The 16,140-nt window shown below is 37.9% G+C and overlaps 1 long non-coding RNA gene across 2 annotated transcripts; it reads left to right on the top strand.

Moving 5' to 3' along the window:
* Positions 1-2,700: 2,700 nt before the first annotated feature.
* Positions 2,701-7,685, top strand: LOC140682510 (uncharacterized). 2 transcript variants are annotated; one of them, XR_012054346.1, is made up of 3 exons: positions 2,701-2,834; positions 6,700-6,868; positions 7,501-7,685. It is a non-coding gene; the product is annotated as an uncharacterized lncRNA (long non-coding RNA). The 2 variants fall into 2 exon arrangements; XR_012054347.1 differs by lacking the exon at positions 2,701-2,834 and adding an exon at positions 4,098-4,204.
* The last annotated feature ends 8,455 nt before the right edge of the window (positions 7,686-16,140 follow it).

Here is a 16,140-nt window from a genome sequence, read left to right as displayed (position 1 = left end):
TGGATGAGAGGCTGGACATGATGCAGCCATGTGCACTCAGAGCCCAGAGAGACAAATGTGTCCTGGGCTGCCTCCAAAGCAGTGAGACTAGAAGGGTGAGGGAGAGAATTCTGCCCCTCTGCTCCTCTCTCATGAGACCTCACCTGCAGGGCTGCATCCAGCTCTGGGGTCCCAAGGAAAGACATTGACCTGTTGGAACCAGTCCAGAAGAGGCCACCAAGATGGTCAGAGGGATGTAGAACATCTCCTGTGAGGAAAAGATGAGAGAATTTGGATTATGTAGCCTGGAAAAGAGATGGTTTAGGGGTGGCCTAATTTCTGCCTTTCAGTACCTGAAGGGAACCTGCAAGAAAGAAAGAAAGAGAGAAATATTTTAGAAGGACGTATAGTAACAGAATAAGGAGCAATGGATCAAAACTAAGATAGAATAAGTTTAGATTAGATATTGGGAAAAAACGCTTTATTATGAGAGTGGTGAGACTCCAAAACAGTTTGCCCAGAGAAGCTGTGGGTGCCTCACCTCTGGAGATCTTTAAGACTAGGCTGGATGGAACTCTAAGCAATCTGATTTAGTGAAAAGTAGCTGTGGCCACTCATGGAAATAGATGATCTTTAAGCTTCCTTCCAACCCAAACTATCCTCTGATTCTCTGATGTGATCCCAGCATTGGATAGGCTGGCTAAACAGTAGCACTCAGAGTCTCAATATTCAGTACTTGGGATTATGTGATAATCACTGGTATATATGTGATATGTGTGCATATATTATGTGATTGGCTGTACCTGAAAGTTATCAAGACTTTAAGGCCCTGTTTGACACCCTCTTTGCACCAGTGACAAAGCAATAGAGATCCAGTCTCACTCCTCCAGCTGTCCTGAGTATTTTTAGAAAAACAAGCAGAGGGCATAAATCTTACAGTGATTACCCTCTGCTCAGATTTAGCCATATGTACAAAATAAGTAAATGTAGAAATTAAATGTAGAAATTCACAAAAGGAAAGAAATTCCCTCACAATACCCTTCAAAACTGCTTTCATTACTATTCACAACCATGAGCGAGAGTTTGTTAGGCTCTCCCTAGGTAGCCTTTTATGTGCTTTGTAACTGCATGTCCTAGCTCAGAAGCATGAGCACTCTACTGCTTAGTAGCCCTTCATGTATTGCAGTCCTGTGACTGCTCAGACAAGACACACCTCTGATTAAAATTTGGCTGCAAAGGTGCTTTTTCTGTAGCAGCATAAGATAAATGTAACACTGACTAAAACGATATTTTCAGTAAGTTTGAAACACGGTGAAGAAATAATCTCCTGATGGGCTTTTCACCAGCAAACTTTGGCTTTGTGTTTTTCTGGTGTTCAGGGAAAGACATTTATCCCAAGATGACACATATTTCCTTCTCTCTCTCTCTCTTTTGCTGTATTACGTTTAAATAGAGATAAATTGGGAAAACATTTGTCTTTTGTAGACTGCAGGAATATTAAGAAGCCTGTGCCCGTTAGCAGCTTTCTTAATCATGCTTGGTTTACTGTCATGCACCATTCTGGTGGAGAGCATTTCACAGCACGCTGTAATACAGCATCTGTATTCTTCATTATCTGCAAGAGCATCTAAGCTGTTTTCTTTTGCCTCCCTTTCTCCCTTCAGTTTTTTCAGATGTGGTTGCAACAGAATAACTAATAGGTAAATTGCTAGTTAAAAGCCCAGTCAGAAGGGAAGGAAAGCCATGGGAGGTACAGAATTCTGCTTGGGTTGTGCCAAACAATTAATTACTGCATGGTTGTTTGCCATTTTTCAGGCACCTGAATGTTGGCATGACTTCTTAGAAACATAGAATAATTCAGGTTGTAAGGGACCTTGGAAGCCGATCCAGTTCAGCCTCCTGCTCAAAGCGGGGCTGCACTTCAACAAACCCTGTTTGATAAGAGTTCTTTCAGTGGGGTCCTGAAAGCCACTGCTGGCACCACTCATTTTCCTAGGGCAAATCCATGCCTCAAGTATGACCCAAATTCCTTTGTCACTTCACCTACCTCAGTGGAACAAACTAATGTTTATACAAATCTATGGTTTTTTTCCATTTCTCTGCTAAAAGGAAGGCCTCTCTTTGGAGGTAGGCACTGGGGCAGAAAGGATGGGCTTTTTTTTGTAAAGTAAGTTGGAAGAAAGCCTTCCAGGCAAAGAAGCTTACCAAGACTTCTGCTGTGGAATTTTCAGAGTGACCCTCTTCCTCTATCTATACAACATTCTGCTATAGCAGCATGCTTTTTATATGATCTGGGTCCTTCTGAAACACTCTGTGGTAAAGTGGCTATATAAGAAAATATCTGCTTGGAATGGCTGATCAAATTTCCAGCTGCAGAAATGAAACAAAAATTGCCATTGTCCTTCCTGAGCTTTTCTTGGGTCTACTATTGAGCCAAGACAAAGAGTTTCACAGACATTACACAAAAAACAATGTGGCTCTTTCAGATGTGTCAAAAAGACTTAGATTGGAAGGTTCTTTTAAGGAATGAATTATCCCTGTCTATAGGGGATTGCGTAGGATCAAACACAGAAGTGTCAGAGATGAGGTGTTGAGTTCTACTGAAGTGCCAATGGCAAATAAAAAGGTTAAACTTATCACTGTGCAGAGATTGTTGCCAGTAAACAGCATGACTCTTGTTGGCTGTACTCTGTGTGTCCAGTGTGTGGAAACACATGGAAATCCATGGTTTCTCAGGGAGCTGCAGGCTTTTCCATCAAGTTATACAATAGCAACATTTGAGTTGCTACACTTCCACCCAGCTGCACCTGCCAAGCAACCTTTCCACGACCTCTGTGCTCCCCTGGATAAGCAAGGTTAGTGTGTCACTGAATGCACTGCTGACACCAACAACTGTTGTTTCTCCCAAATAGCCCAAGCCAGATGTGATCTATTAGACAGCATTTGGGATTCAGATTCAAAAAGCTTTTGAGCTTCTTTTCATGCTGAAGGCAGAAATTGAAGATATTAATTGCACTGCTTATAGCTTCAGCCTCTTCATCTGAATGAGATGTTTTGTGATTTCCATAAACCCCAGGAGTATGATGCTTGAAGCTGAAATATATTTCCTGACAGATTGACAAATAGGGCAGATTTTTTTTCTTATTATAGCTATTGGAATTGAAAACACTACCACATAGAGATGCCAAAAAAAGACTCCTTTTATACATAAGGGTATTGTTTCCAGAAATGCTTTGAAAGATTTTCTCCATTAATATTCCTCCTTTTTGTCCTACACAGAGAAGTTGTTTTTTTACTGATTATATATTGCATAAAACCCAGTGTAAGTCTTGAAACCACTGTGGATAGTTTGCATAATGAAAAAGGCTTCATTCTACCATTGTTCAATTCTGTGATAAATCAGAAGTAATTTTACTACAGTCATGGTGTCTGAAGGGTGCAAGAGAAATCAGGATTGCAGCCAGGTATTTTTTTCAAAGAAGCATTCTGGGAGGTACTGACATTACTGTATTTTGGTTGTACACAAATGATTAATGGTAGAATCATATGCCATCTGTTCATGCTAATTATATGAAATGTTTGTAATAAAACCTAAAACTCAGTGTGTTTGTTAAACTCCTAAAATTCAGACCATTACTGTGGAAGATTTATTAAGGCCCATGAATTTTATACCAGAAATTGGGATCCTGCCATGAAAAAATCTGAATCAAGATGACGCACTGTTTGTTGGATCACAGGAGTTTTAATGTGAGCAGCATTCTTAGTTTTGTGGACTAATGTTGGTTTTGAGTTCTGAGTATGAGTGAATTTTGAGTTGAAATTCAGATAAGACAAAGCAGGGATGAACTTTTGCAGAAAAGAAACCAAAAAAAAAAAAAAAAAAGGACTATCCTGGTAAAATCTCTTGATGACTTACTGTGCATTATCAGTGGCTTTATTCAAAGCAGTGTTTGCAAGGGTGTGCCAATGCATAGGTGTGTGACACAGTAAATCAGCGCAGAAGATGAAAGCTGTCAGCTGTCCCTTACCCTTTCATTGAAATGGCACCCGGCAATGAATCTTTCTTCCCAGAGGTGCCACCCTTTTCTCCTATTATTGCAGTACAGAAAGACAGTCAGTCCCTGCTATCCAGAAGGAGAGGAGGTTCCCAGCACACAGTACCAGGCAACAGAGGCTCTCCTAAATATGAGTGCAAATTTACCAGGAAGAGGAGGACTGGGTTCAGGTAACATAATACCTGAATTTTGAAAAGCACTGCTTCATATTTAAATTAGATTGATGTCCCTTTCAGAGTAATTTCAAGGATACATAGGTGCTTAAGGACAGCCTTGGTCTTGTTATCCTCTTTCAGAGGGCATGGGTAGAGGACCCTGCTCACAGTGTAACCTCATCTCAGAGTCCTGCTACTGTTCCTTTTTTTTTTGCAGCAATGGGCTTAATTAAATCCCAGCAATAAAAAAAAAAAAAAAGGAACGGATGGAAACAGAAGATGCAGGGCTGGTATTGTGCTCATCTGCATGTGGGTGTAAGGGAAAGCAAGTGTTACTGTCATGTATGAGATATAACAGATATATTCAAGTGTTTTGCTTTTGCACATTTCATTCCTTTATTGGAAAGAGGATAAAAGTCCTGTAACTCTTGTCAGCTAATGAAGAAAAGTACTTGGGAGCTGCACTAATTGAATGAATAGGAAGGGCTGTACACCAAAGATCAGAAGCCAGGGTTTTATTCATATCTCTCCTACTTGCCTTTTAGTCTTTTCCATCTTCACAGAGGAGATGATAATGCTTAGCTGCCAACAGAAAATATTTTGTTATCTACAGCTGAAAAGCACTACGTAAGTCTAAATATTGTTTCAGTATCTTCTTCCCACCCCCTCTGTAAGTAAAATATGTGAGTTATAGAAAGTGATGTGATAATTTTTAAACAGAGGCTGAGCTTTGAAGTTGAAAGCATGTTATAGCTCGTTATATAGAATATCTCTCAGACACTATGCCAATGAACTCGGTATAAAAACTCAATAGAACATATATTAGCCTGCTAAAATGGCCACAGATAGAGCAGCACAGTTGCAGTTTCCTTGGATGAACAACAGGTGTTAATGTCGCGAGCTGCTTGGGGTGCAGAGCTTCCCATCACATTTCAAGCTCTGATTACAACCCAATAAAGGATACTCCACCCTCCAGAGCTCTGGGCGAGAGAATGCATTTCACATATGTGGAACTTACAGACAAAATGAGGTGTATAAGAATGCTGGATCTTCTCACCGCTGAGTTACCAGGAGGGCAAATGGTTAAACACCACTTCCTTTTTTTTTTTTTTTTCTCCTTAGGGTTTAAAAGCAAATTCTAATTTGCTGCTTTTTTTTTTTTTTTTTTTTTTTTTTTTTTGTTGCTTTATAATGCAATTAAAGAGCTCCTGGAAGCACTAATTGGATCATAAAGTGCCTTCTTCATGTTCCAGCTGAGGAGAGACAAAAAAAGGATCACTTCACGTCCTCTTTGCACCTGCTAAGATGTTTGTGAAACACCTTAAAATTAAATTATAAGCACCTAGAGGAGACTTTAAATTGCATACTAGAGAGCTAGAACCTTGAGACAGACAGCAGCATTCACAAACTCTAAGCTTACAAAAGCCTCATATCCACCTTCTGGTACTTTTCTACCTCCTGAGGTGGAAAGAGACCTTTGTTTTTCCATTGCCTTGAGTTCTTAATATTCCCTCTCAGAACAATGGTCTAATTTCTTGCTGAGTGTACAATATGTCTTTTCGATACTCTGGCCCAGGAGGGAACCTGGCAGCAGGCATAACATGGATGGTTCTTATAATCACTAACAGCTCCTGGGTAGTCATCTCTGAAATGAAACTGCCCAGTGGATATGAGGTGGTGGAGACTGTGGAGCTTTTATCCTCTATGGAGGCTGGCATGGGAAAAAGAGACAATTATGGTGTTAAATCTGGAAATTGTGTGAGAACAGTGCAGGTTGCAGTAACCCTGGGGCAGTGTGAGGGAGAGGGGAACTAGGGGAAGGGGCAATCAGAGTCTCAAGAGCCTGTTGTGCCACACTGATGTATTCAGCTTACCATAGTGCAGATATCAGTTCTTTTCTCACGCTTCACAGTCTGCACAGACATTTCATACCAGCAGTAGCATGGGAATGGGACTTTGCCTCTGGCATAGAGGCTTTTGACTCTTCCCATTTCTCATTGATGTATTAACCAGTATCAAATCTGGATTTATATTTTACAGGCCTCTTTTGAAAAGGGTATACAGAGGCATCTGAAATCTGTCTACCACTTTAGGGTTTTGGTAGCAGGACCGTAATCCAGAGAGTAGGGGAAAAATGCCTTCTGGGTATCTAATTCAGTGTAAAAATACACCAAACTCTGGCCAATCAAGTAAGATACTATATCCAACTGCCCAAAGGCCTGGAGACACATGTCTCACCTACCACTGAGTCAGTCTGGTAGAGATATGGTAACTGCACCTGTTCCTGTATAGAGAGTTGAACTGGAACTCTTTGATGCCTTGGACTATTCAGATATTTCTCCAAATACAAGTTTCCTACCTAGCATGTAGCTTTGACTTTAGTTCATAGACATGATTAAGAAACGCATACATAAATAAATTTATGAATTAGAGCCCTATTGAAATCAATGTTCTTTAGGCTCCTAAATGCATGTGTGAACCCAGATCTAAGCATCTCTCTTTCTGTTCAGGTAACTTCTCAACTTGTCCTTGAAGACTGTCGAAAGATTGTTGTTTCTCATGAGATTTTTGTTCCATGAAATTCTCTATGGAATAACAATCCAGAGCTCTCAATATTAAGAGGCAAGAATGGTGATTTAGTGGGCAGCCTATCTGGACCAGATTTTGAATGTGTGTAAGGTAGGTGGAAATTTCTAACTTAATGTTAGAACTCTGTTTCATTCCTGCTCAATAATATATTTTGATATTTTGTTGGTTTGGTGGCTCTTTGTAACTTTTATTTCAAACTCATGAGATTTCATGGTTGGTTTTACTCTTTCAGTTTTCAATACACAGTTTCCTCTCTTCTTATTAAGAAATATAAATATACTTTGCAGAGTTTGATTTTGCATATATAACTTTCTGGGAAATTATGTTCACACATTGTTTAACATGGATCATCCTATTTCCCACATCCTGTGTATTTTTAAGAGGTGGTTATTTAATTATGGTTTGTTCATGTTGACTGTTCTTCTAGTTATATCAATTTGCAATATATCATTTATTCTCTTTCTCTATAGAGTGTTTTAATAAGAAACTGTATGCCTTAATGACAATATATAGTATCACTTGTTCTACTGCAAGGGGACTACATGCTCCACTCTGCTCGTTCTGGTATGAGAGTGAGTTTCTGCCTATTAATTAACTTTGGTACGTCCAGGACTCCACTTCAATCACTGGGTTAACAGTGGTGTGAACTTTGAGTCACTTCTACAGTGCTATTGGGCAAAAACCACACCACAAATCCTGATAAAATCATTTACTCTTTGCAGGCTGACTATACAAACACAAGGATGGTGGCCTCTGCAAGATACAGCTAGCTCAGAGAAGCAGGTACCAAATTACTCCTTTCCTGAATCAACAGCCAAAGGAAAAGCTGAAGACCACAAGCTGATCTGTTCCAGTCATAATTAAACAAAAACCTTTGGCTGCATCTTAAAATTTCAAAATAAAATATTTCTTCTTTCCTATTCTGGTTTTCTTACTAAAAGACCCGAAGAAGTTGAAAGCACTTGGGTTGATAGTATTCTACCAATCACAATTTAAATCAGTGTAAGCTCTTTGGGGCAGAAACCATTTTATAGTTCTCTGCTGGCAGTATGCTACGCAGTGGGAATTGAAAGATGAGGATCCTAAGAGCTACTACCAAAAACTGTCATCATAAGCAAGCCAGCATTACTTAGGAAGAGCCCTAAGTAGCAATTACGAAAGCAATCAGAGGGAAAAAGTGTTGTCTTTCAAGATTCTGATCCACTTTCATACCTTATTTCTATGCTACTGCTTACACAATAAAGATTTTTACCTTTCACATTCAAGAGATTGCAAATGACCTGTGAAATAAAATGAAGGAAATAATAGAAGAGGATACATAGCAAGAGCTATTTAATTTCTCCCTGATGCTGTAATGATGAAACAATAGGTATTGGGGAACTATAATCAGTTGGGTATTCAAGCAACCCTGGAGCACTGCTGGGAGTAATTTTTGTTTAAGGCTATTTTAAAAATTTTAGAAAAGTATTTATAGGAGAAATATTTTAGTGAAAATTTCTTTTGCCCACCCACACTTTCAGCTTGTCAGTCAACACATCTGAGAATGTTAAGGAAGGATATACTGAGTAGATTTTCCCTTCATTTTTGCACTGGCTTTATTAAAAGAAAACAAAACAAAATAAAACAAACAAACAAACAAACAAACAACTAAACCAACAAACTAAGAAATGTATATTGAAAGCCACACATGAAACCTTTGACATTTTATTCAACTAACATTTGCTTGTAAGAAGAGAAAAGGAATAAGGGGAAATGTGAGCATGTTAGCTTTCTCTAAATATTGCGCAGTATGACTGGGTACATGGAAAAAATACACAAGCATAAAGTACTCAAGTCTACACTAGCTTTTGATGCTGAGTCAAACTTGAAGACACATATTGCATTCCTAACATTCAGTACTAATGACCATCCTTACCCACTCATCAACATTCTTCACTGGAAATTAGTAACTATCTCACCTGTCATTAACCAGGTCTGTCTAAACTAGAAAATTTATGCATGGGCTTCTTTTCTATGTTATAAAATAGAGAAGGCTGCAGCATGAGTGGGGGAGTTCAGGAGAATGCATTTGCTCTGGGCCATGACAGTATCATAAACTTTTGCTTTACATCCTGCCCACCCTGCCCTTCATGTAATTACTTTAGCAAAACCAGCAAAAATCATCACAAAACAATCACTGCTTCCCCCTCTGGCTGTTTCAGTGATGGTTTATAAGGAAATGTTTTCTTTTTCCTTGGCAATTTTTTTCATGAAGACTGAAAAACATCTGAAGACTTTGTCCTTTCCTGAAGTTGGAAGGAGTCTCTCTGATGGATAAAAGGCATTCCTTGTCACTCTATAAATTGGAACTATTGTTTAGCTGAAGTCTATTACTTTGATTTTGGATAATAGAGGGCAGGAAAGCAACTGTTGATTAAAGGAGCTAGACATGATTAGAGAAAAAAAATCAATAAATGTATAGACAAAAAGCGGTTTTCAGGCTTTAACCAGGTGATTTATTGCACATTTTGTGCCTCCTTTTACATTAAAGTTGTTAATGTAGTCCTACACAACTTGATTACACTTTGCATTTTTTTCTGGAGTGCTTTGTACAAGAACAAAAAAAACAACTTGTATATCATATGAACCGAAATAATTTTGTTTAAAGTAAGAAGAAAGAATAGAACTTGTTCACAGAAGATGAACAGAACATCACAAAACTGAATATCCAACAAATGATTTCTTGGCTGTTTGCTGGGGAGAGGCTTGAAAGCAAAATATTATACTCTCTTGCAAAATTTTCAGGGAATGTCATCAAGTTAAATAGGACCTGTGGGCTATAGCCAGCTTTGACTATATAAGGCTGAAGGGAAAGTATAATTTGCATTTCAGTGGCAGGAAAGCAAAGAACTAACATCTGTTGTCATTAGACACTAGTGACCCATTTACCATGTGTGCACGTGTCTGTTATGAGTCCTTCCGTAATACAGTCATAGAAGTTAGCTTTTGGGTACCTTTGGTTCATAGGTTTTTGTAGCATAGAAATATACATGTCATAATCTCCAGCTTGCTAGAATTACATATATTCTTCCACCTGACAGAACAGCAACAATGGGTATTCAACTGGATCACTTAATTCTATCATATATGTATCTACCTTCAGTGAAAAAATCACTGCTGACATAAATACCCTTTCTTGTTCCAGGATGTTACTTTGTACAGTTCCTTTTGAAGCTCTGTTAAAGACTGTTAAAGAAAGCAGCCAATGTTATTTCACTAATATGTAGGCTTGTGTCATCATATTAATGAAAATAATCTTTTGGTCATTTTCTGTTGCACACTGTGGAGTAAAGGCCATTCCTAGGGGACAAGGAAATGCTCTGCTGAGTTCACAGCAGACTGGGCTTCTTTCTATATTTGTTATACAGCATTCAAAAGTGATGGTGGTTGTGAAAGTCCTCAGTGCTTTCCATTTTCAGAGTGTAACATCCCTTCTGCCTCAGGTTTAATGTGAAGGTCACAGCTCAGGCTTTAACCTTGTGCTGTGACTACATTCTCATAGAGCTTTCTGCACATGATACTGTGGAACAGGATTGGTTTGTTATAGTGCCTGAAAAATTTATCATTAGACACATAACTTTTCTATCCAAGATATGCCATGTTGCTACTTATCTTGCATGTATTACTTCTTGACAGAATTTCTCCTACAGCTAACCAGTTAAAAAACGTTTTGAATAATGTGAGAAATCTTCCTCATACATCTAACCCATATTTAGAATATGATATTTTGTCTCTTTGCCAGGCTTTCTTCATCCCTCATACAATATTCCTACTGAATCATTATGCCTCCTTTCTCTCTGTTTGGGGCCCAGAGCAGGAATTCCTTTACCATTTAGCAATAGTACATCAGGGTTATAGTGAGATATGACTGATAATAGCTGTCTTTTTAATGTCCCTGAGGCTGGACATACAGTTGGAAGAAGAAAATGTTAGCAGTCCAGTTCTCTGGGACCTTCACATCCCCTGCACTGTCTACCATCTGCTATGAAATTTTTCAGAGTACCAAAAACCTAGACATTAACCTTCTTTTCTACAAATTCAATCAAAACCTACAAGTCTTTTACTCAAAAAGCTAGAATACAATCCTTCAGTAAAAGATGATTTTGTAGTTCAGTAATATATAAGAAAATGTTATATAAATTGTACAAAAATAAATATGATTCTGTAGAGCTGGAATAGAGAGTAGATTAGTATAAATGTTCAAGCATTATGCATTTAAGATGGATTCCTGAACACACTACACTTACCTGATCCCCAGAATTGCTAATGTTTTAGACTGTTAATAGGGACACAAAAAAATAGCAAAAAACAAAAGGTCAATTCCCTAGAGATTAACTTCACAGCTTACATTTCACTCAAGTATGAATAAGGATGGTGCTTCAAGAAAAAATTGATAGTCACGTAAAAGCAGAGACTTACACTGATTTTCACTTGAAAGAAAAGTTTTATGCTAGAGGAATCTTTGCCAATTAAAAATTAATTAATGAATTAATAGGTTATACAAAACTTTGAGAAAACCAAATATCATAATGGGCTTTAAGTTCAGTTTAATTCACTCAATTTTCTGTTTCAATTAGAATCCATTAGGGAAGTAATTGCCAGTATTCATTGGAAGAATTTTTGTATAGGATCCCAGATTTCTTGGCTTAAACAGTGTCACTCTGCTGACCATAGCAGAGCTTCACCAGCATCAATCTGCACAACTGAATGAACATTCAAATATGAGGCACATAAGACTCTTGCAAAGCAGAGGTTAGACTCTGCCTTGCTTTAGACAAACTTCATAGAAAAGGATCTTCCCAGTGTAAGTTAACCTTCAAGTGGAAGAAAGCTATTGCAGTGTAGAGAGGCCTTGTGCACCTAATGTATTCTTAGATAAATTTCAGTCATATATAATGTACCTAGTGATTTCTGTTCATTTTTACAATGTTTGGAAGTTAGATTACATGTTGGCATAATACCTGGCAAGATGCAAGAAAAACACACAATTACTGACATGCTTCATAGAGGTAACTAGATTTCTCTCGGCCAAGAAAAGAAGCAATTTTAGTTTCTCAGTATTTTGGGAAATATTTAATTTCATTATTGATTGAAGTGTGGGGTTTTTTTATTGACTAAATACAAATGTAATGAAAAACATTGCCTCTATAAATGAATTTTAAAATTCATTTAATTTGAGTGGGAATGACAGCGCTTTTGGTTTTCTGACAATGTTCCTGATTATCACCCATGACATAATTGTAAAAATATACATACCTTCATGTACTAAATGTACACAAAGCTTTAACATGGAAATCCAAGTATTCACTACCTTAGAGGCCATGGATTATACATCCAAGAAAAGAAAGGCAACAATAAGACATTGCTTTTACTTACTTACGAAAACTTAGTATATTAGACTATATTTTCATCTGGGAAAACCAAACTTCATGTAGAGACCTACAGTTAGCACATGCAAATTTGCTGAAAGAGCATGTGGACAACTGCATAAACTTACATAGGGATGGACAGATGATTTGCTATCATATCTTAAGTCAAACTTACAGGCAGGTGGTACCCATGACTGCATCTGTTATACTTGAAACTACTGAAATCCCCAAAGGAGTGAAAACACTGTGGGACACAGGTGAAGACTAGCAGTACCATGTGTCTTTTGATAATGTTACAGTGCTAATGAAAATTCTCTTTTTTGCTCAAATCTCTCCTTGAGGTTTGTGGCCAAATGTGATCAACACTGTAAAACATACCAATTGGCAGTTCATACTTATTAGGATAAGAACGTAAGTTATCACGATTAACAGGACAAAGGCAGTACTAATTTCGAATCGTTAGGTGAAAAAACATAGGCACTGAAGGATTAAATGATTTGCTGTCCTGGGTTTGATGCCAAGGTTTTGGTAGCAGAACACTTACAAAGGCAGCTTCTGTGAGAAGCTGCCAGAAATTTCTCCTGTCTCAGATGGAGACAGTGCCAGCCAGTTCCGAGATGGACCTGCTGCTGGTCGAGGCCAAGTGCATCAGCAATAGTGATAGCGCTTCAGGGTAACATATTTAAGGAGGGTAAAAAGTTACCTCATAGGAGCAGTTGTGGGCAGAGAAGAGAGGAGTGAGAATATGTGAGAGGAGCAGCTCTGCAGACACCAAAGTCAGTGAAGGAGGGCAAGGAGGTGTTTCAGGCACCAGAGCAGAAATTCCCATGCAGTCTGTTGTGCAGATTGAGGAAGCAGCTGTGCCCCTACAGCCCATGGAGTCCATGGTGGAGCAGAGATCCATGGATGAATCCATGCTGGAGATCCAGCAGCCTGTGGAACCCACCCTGGAGCAGGTGAATATGCCCAAAGGAGGCTGTGACCCCGTGAGGGACTCACATTGGATCTGTTCATATGTGAGGATCTGAACTATAGCCCCCGCTTCACACCTACCTGCACTGCTGCAGGAGAGTAAGTGGAGAATTGGGAAAAAATTAAGCCTTGGTGTAAATGATAGATAGGGGGAAGGTGGTTTTATTTCTCATTATCCTTCTCTGATTTGGTTGGTAATAAATTCAAGTCATTTACCCAAGTTGAGCATGTTTTGTTTGTGATGGTGAATGATCTCTCCCTGGCCCTTATCTCAAGCCATGAGCCTTTCATTAGGTTTTTTCTCTCCTGTGCAATTGAGGAAGAAAGGGGCAGAGTGACTTAGGTGGTCATCCAGCCAAGGTCAGCCCATCCTGTTTGCTTGTGACCACATTATATGGTACAAAGCCATGGAATTGGACCTAGACCACCTGAGTTGTCTTACGCCTATTGCTTTAAATATTATATAACATATATAGCAATATACTCTGATAAAGTTTGCATTTAAAGTTATGACTGTCTCATACTGAAAAACCAGGGATTTTGATTGTGATTCAAATTATTCAAGGTCAAGAGTAGTTTTAAAGATACTTCTTCTCCATCAGTATTACACTTCTCAGATTTAAATATTTGCAAGAAAATAAAATAGAAGAAAAAACGTCTAATCCTTATGTGAGAAGCACTTGTCTAGATGTAATAGTACACTTAGTACATTTGATATTGTGTTAAAAATAAAAACACAGCACAATTTTGCTCTTTGTGAACTGGTAATTTCTCTCAAGGTCAGGTATGAACAACAGCTGATTTTTTCCATTTACTTATGATGAATTCCTGCTTATTCTAATACTGGACAATTATAAAGTAGTTTTAATTACTTAACTTCATGCACCTCCCAACAATGTTTATGTAGATGTTTCTCATGACATGAAAGAAAACAGAGGTGTTTGATATCACTTGCAATGCTATGGAGCAACAACATTTTTAGGTGAAATGTTCTGGGGACAAGCTGAATCTCAGGTCAATGGAGATTTGTTCAGTCTCCAATAATTTATATTTTCTTATAGGCTGAAATACTAAAAGAAAGTTAAAACATGGAATATCTACCACAGTACTAATCCAGATCTTGACAGCAAAACCAATTTTTGCATACTGACAGTGTAATCCACTGCCTTGTGGGATATATATTCTGAAGACTTACAGAGTATAATGATGTGAAGGTGCTGAAGAGATAAAAGGTTTATTTTTGAGTTTTGGGTGCATATGCTGATGTTTTACTCTCTATTCTTGCTCCTCAGTGAAATACAGTATTAAAGTCCCCAGGTCCAGGAACACAATATAAAAAGATTATTCTAATGGAATAGGGAAAATTTACCTGCCTCTACACCAATCCAAGTTATAACAACATTTGGTGTCCATGCAAAGAAAAACCCCAAACATAAAGGCACATCTGACCTTTATTCTATATTCCTTAAAAAAAATCACAAAACTAAAAACAAACAACAACTGACCAAAACACAGTCTCAGTTATCTACCTACTGCAGGCTGAGAAGAATTCAAGAGGAAACTGAAGTTGATTAATAGAATGCTGAAATGTTTTTGTGTGAATGCCTCTGTTCTTTGTGATTCCAGCTAATATGAAAAGAATAGAAAAGAAACAGCTCAATACACTTCAATTTTAGGCTAAGTAGTATTTCAGTGGAAAAATTCTTGAGAATTCATTTCCAGTTTTCCAGAGGTAAGAGGTAACTTTTCTGAACCTTATTTGACTGTAAAACCTAACATTCAGCACCTGGCTGAACTGGTTGCCAGCCTTCAAGACTTTCTGAGGTTTATCCAAATACAAGCTATCTCAAATCCTAACATCTGAAGGTCAGATCTGGGAAGCCAGCTAACAACAGCTAAGATTATTTTATTGATCATTGTCAAATGAAAGCTGCAATAGATCACCTTTCTCACATGTGCATATCCTCTCACACACATCCCTGCACAGTATCTGTATTTAGCCCTATCTCCGGATGGTACCTTTATTGACAGAGATTTTAATTTTCAAGGTCTTCTCTTTTTTTGAATATAAATTGACTTTGCACTTTATTTTCAAATTTGACATTAGATGTCAGAATCATGCGCCACTCTATAGTAGGTTGATCCATCTCTGACTGGATGTATGGAAGTGTAATACATAAAGAGGTGAAGACTAAGCAGAGAGCAAGACAATAAAGGAGAAGGAATTTTGGAAGGTATTTTTACCTGAAGTAAGACAAGGATGTAAAAAAATACATGCTTATAATGCAGAATGTATTTTTTTTAAAGAAAGGCTGATGAATAAAATAAGTCCTATAAGGACAGAGGAGAAAGAAACATTGGCGATAAGAATAAGTGAAGTTATTTCTACAGCCACATGATTCAAATTAATACAACTAAAATTAATAGTTATCAAACCATTCACTTTGTTGCACTCCCTCCTCAAAAATAATATTTTTTTACCAGACTGATAAAATATATAATAATACACGATTTTGCATATTTGATCTTCCACTTCTGATTGTTGTCTGGGTTGTAGTCACAAAGAGCCATAGTCATCAGTGAGAAGTCACGAGAAAAAAAAAAAAGCTTTCCTGGGAAGCACCTTAACAATCTAAGATAGCTGTCAGAGATAAACAGACAGAGAATCTGTTAAACCAGAACATGCTTTGTGTTCTCTTACTAGTTAAAGCTCTGCCTTTCCGTTTCTCATATCTATTCATGGAGCTAAGAGTGCAATAAATACATTAAACCCATCAGGGATAAAGAAAGAGAGAAAGGAAAAAACCCCAACAAACCAACAACAAAAATCCCATCTGCAAAAAGATGGGTAGCCAGCAGAGATCTATGAATAATTTAAAGGCACCTGTCTCTCCTCATATTGGCAACTTTGAACTACTCTTGCCTTGCAGATATATTTCAATTGCCTGAGCAAAAAGCATTGTCTCAAAATTCTCAAAAAAC

Source organism: Taeniopygia guttata, chromosome 2, assembly GCF_048771995.1.
Source record: "Taeniopygia guttata chromosome 2, bTaeGut7.mat, whole genome shotgun sequence".
NCBI classification, from domain to species: Eukaryota; Metazoa; Chordata; class Aves; order Passeriformes; family Estrildidae; genus Taeniopygia; species Taeniopygia guttata.
This window is presented reverse-complemented; position numbering and strand designations above follow the sequence as displayed.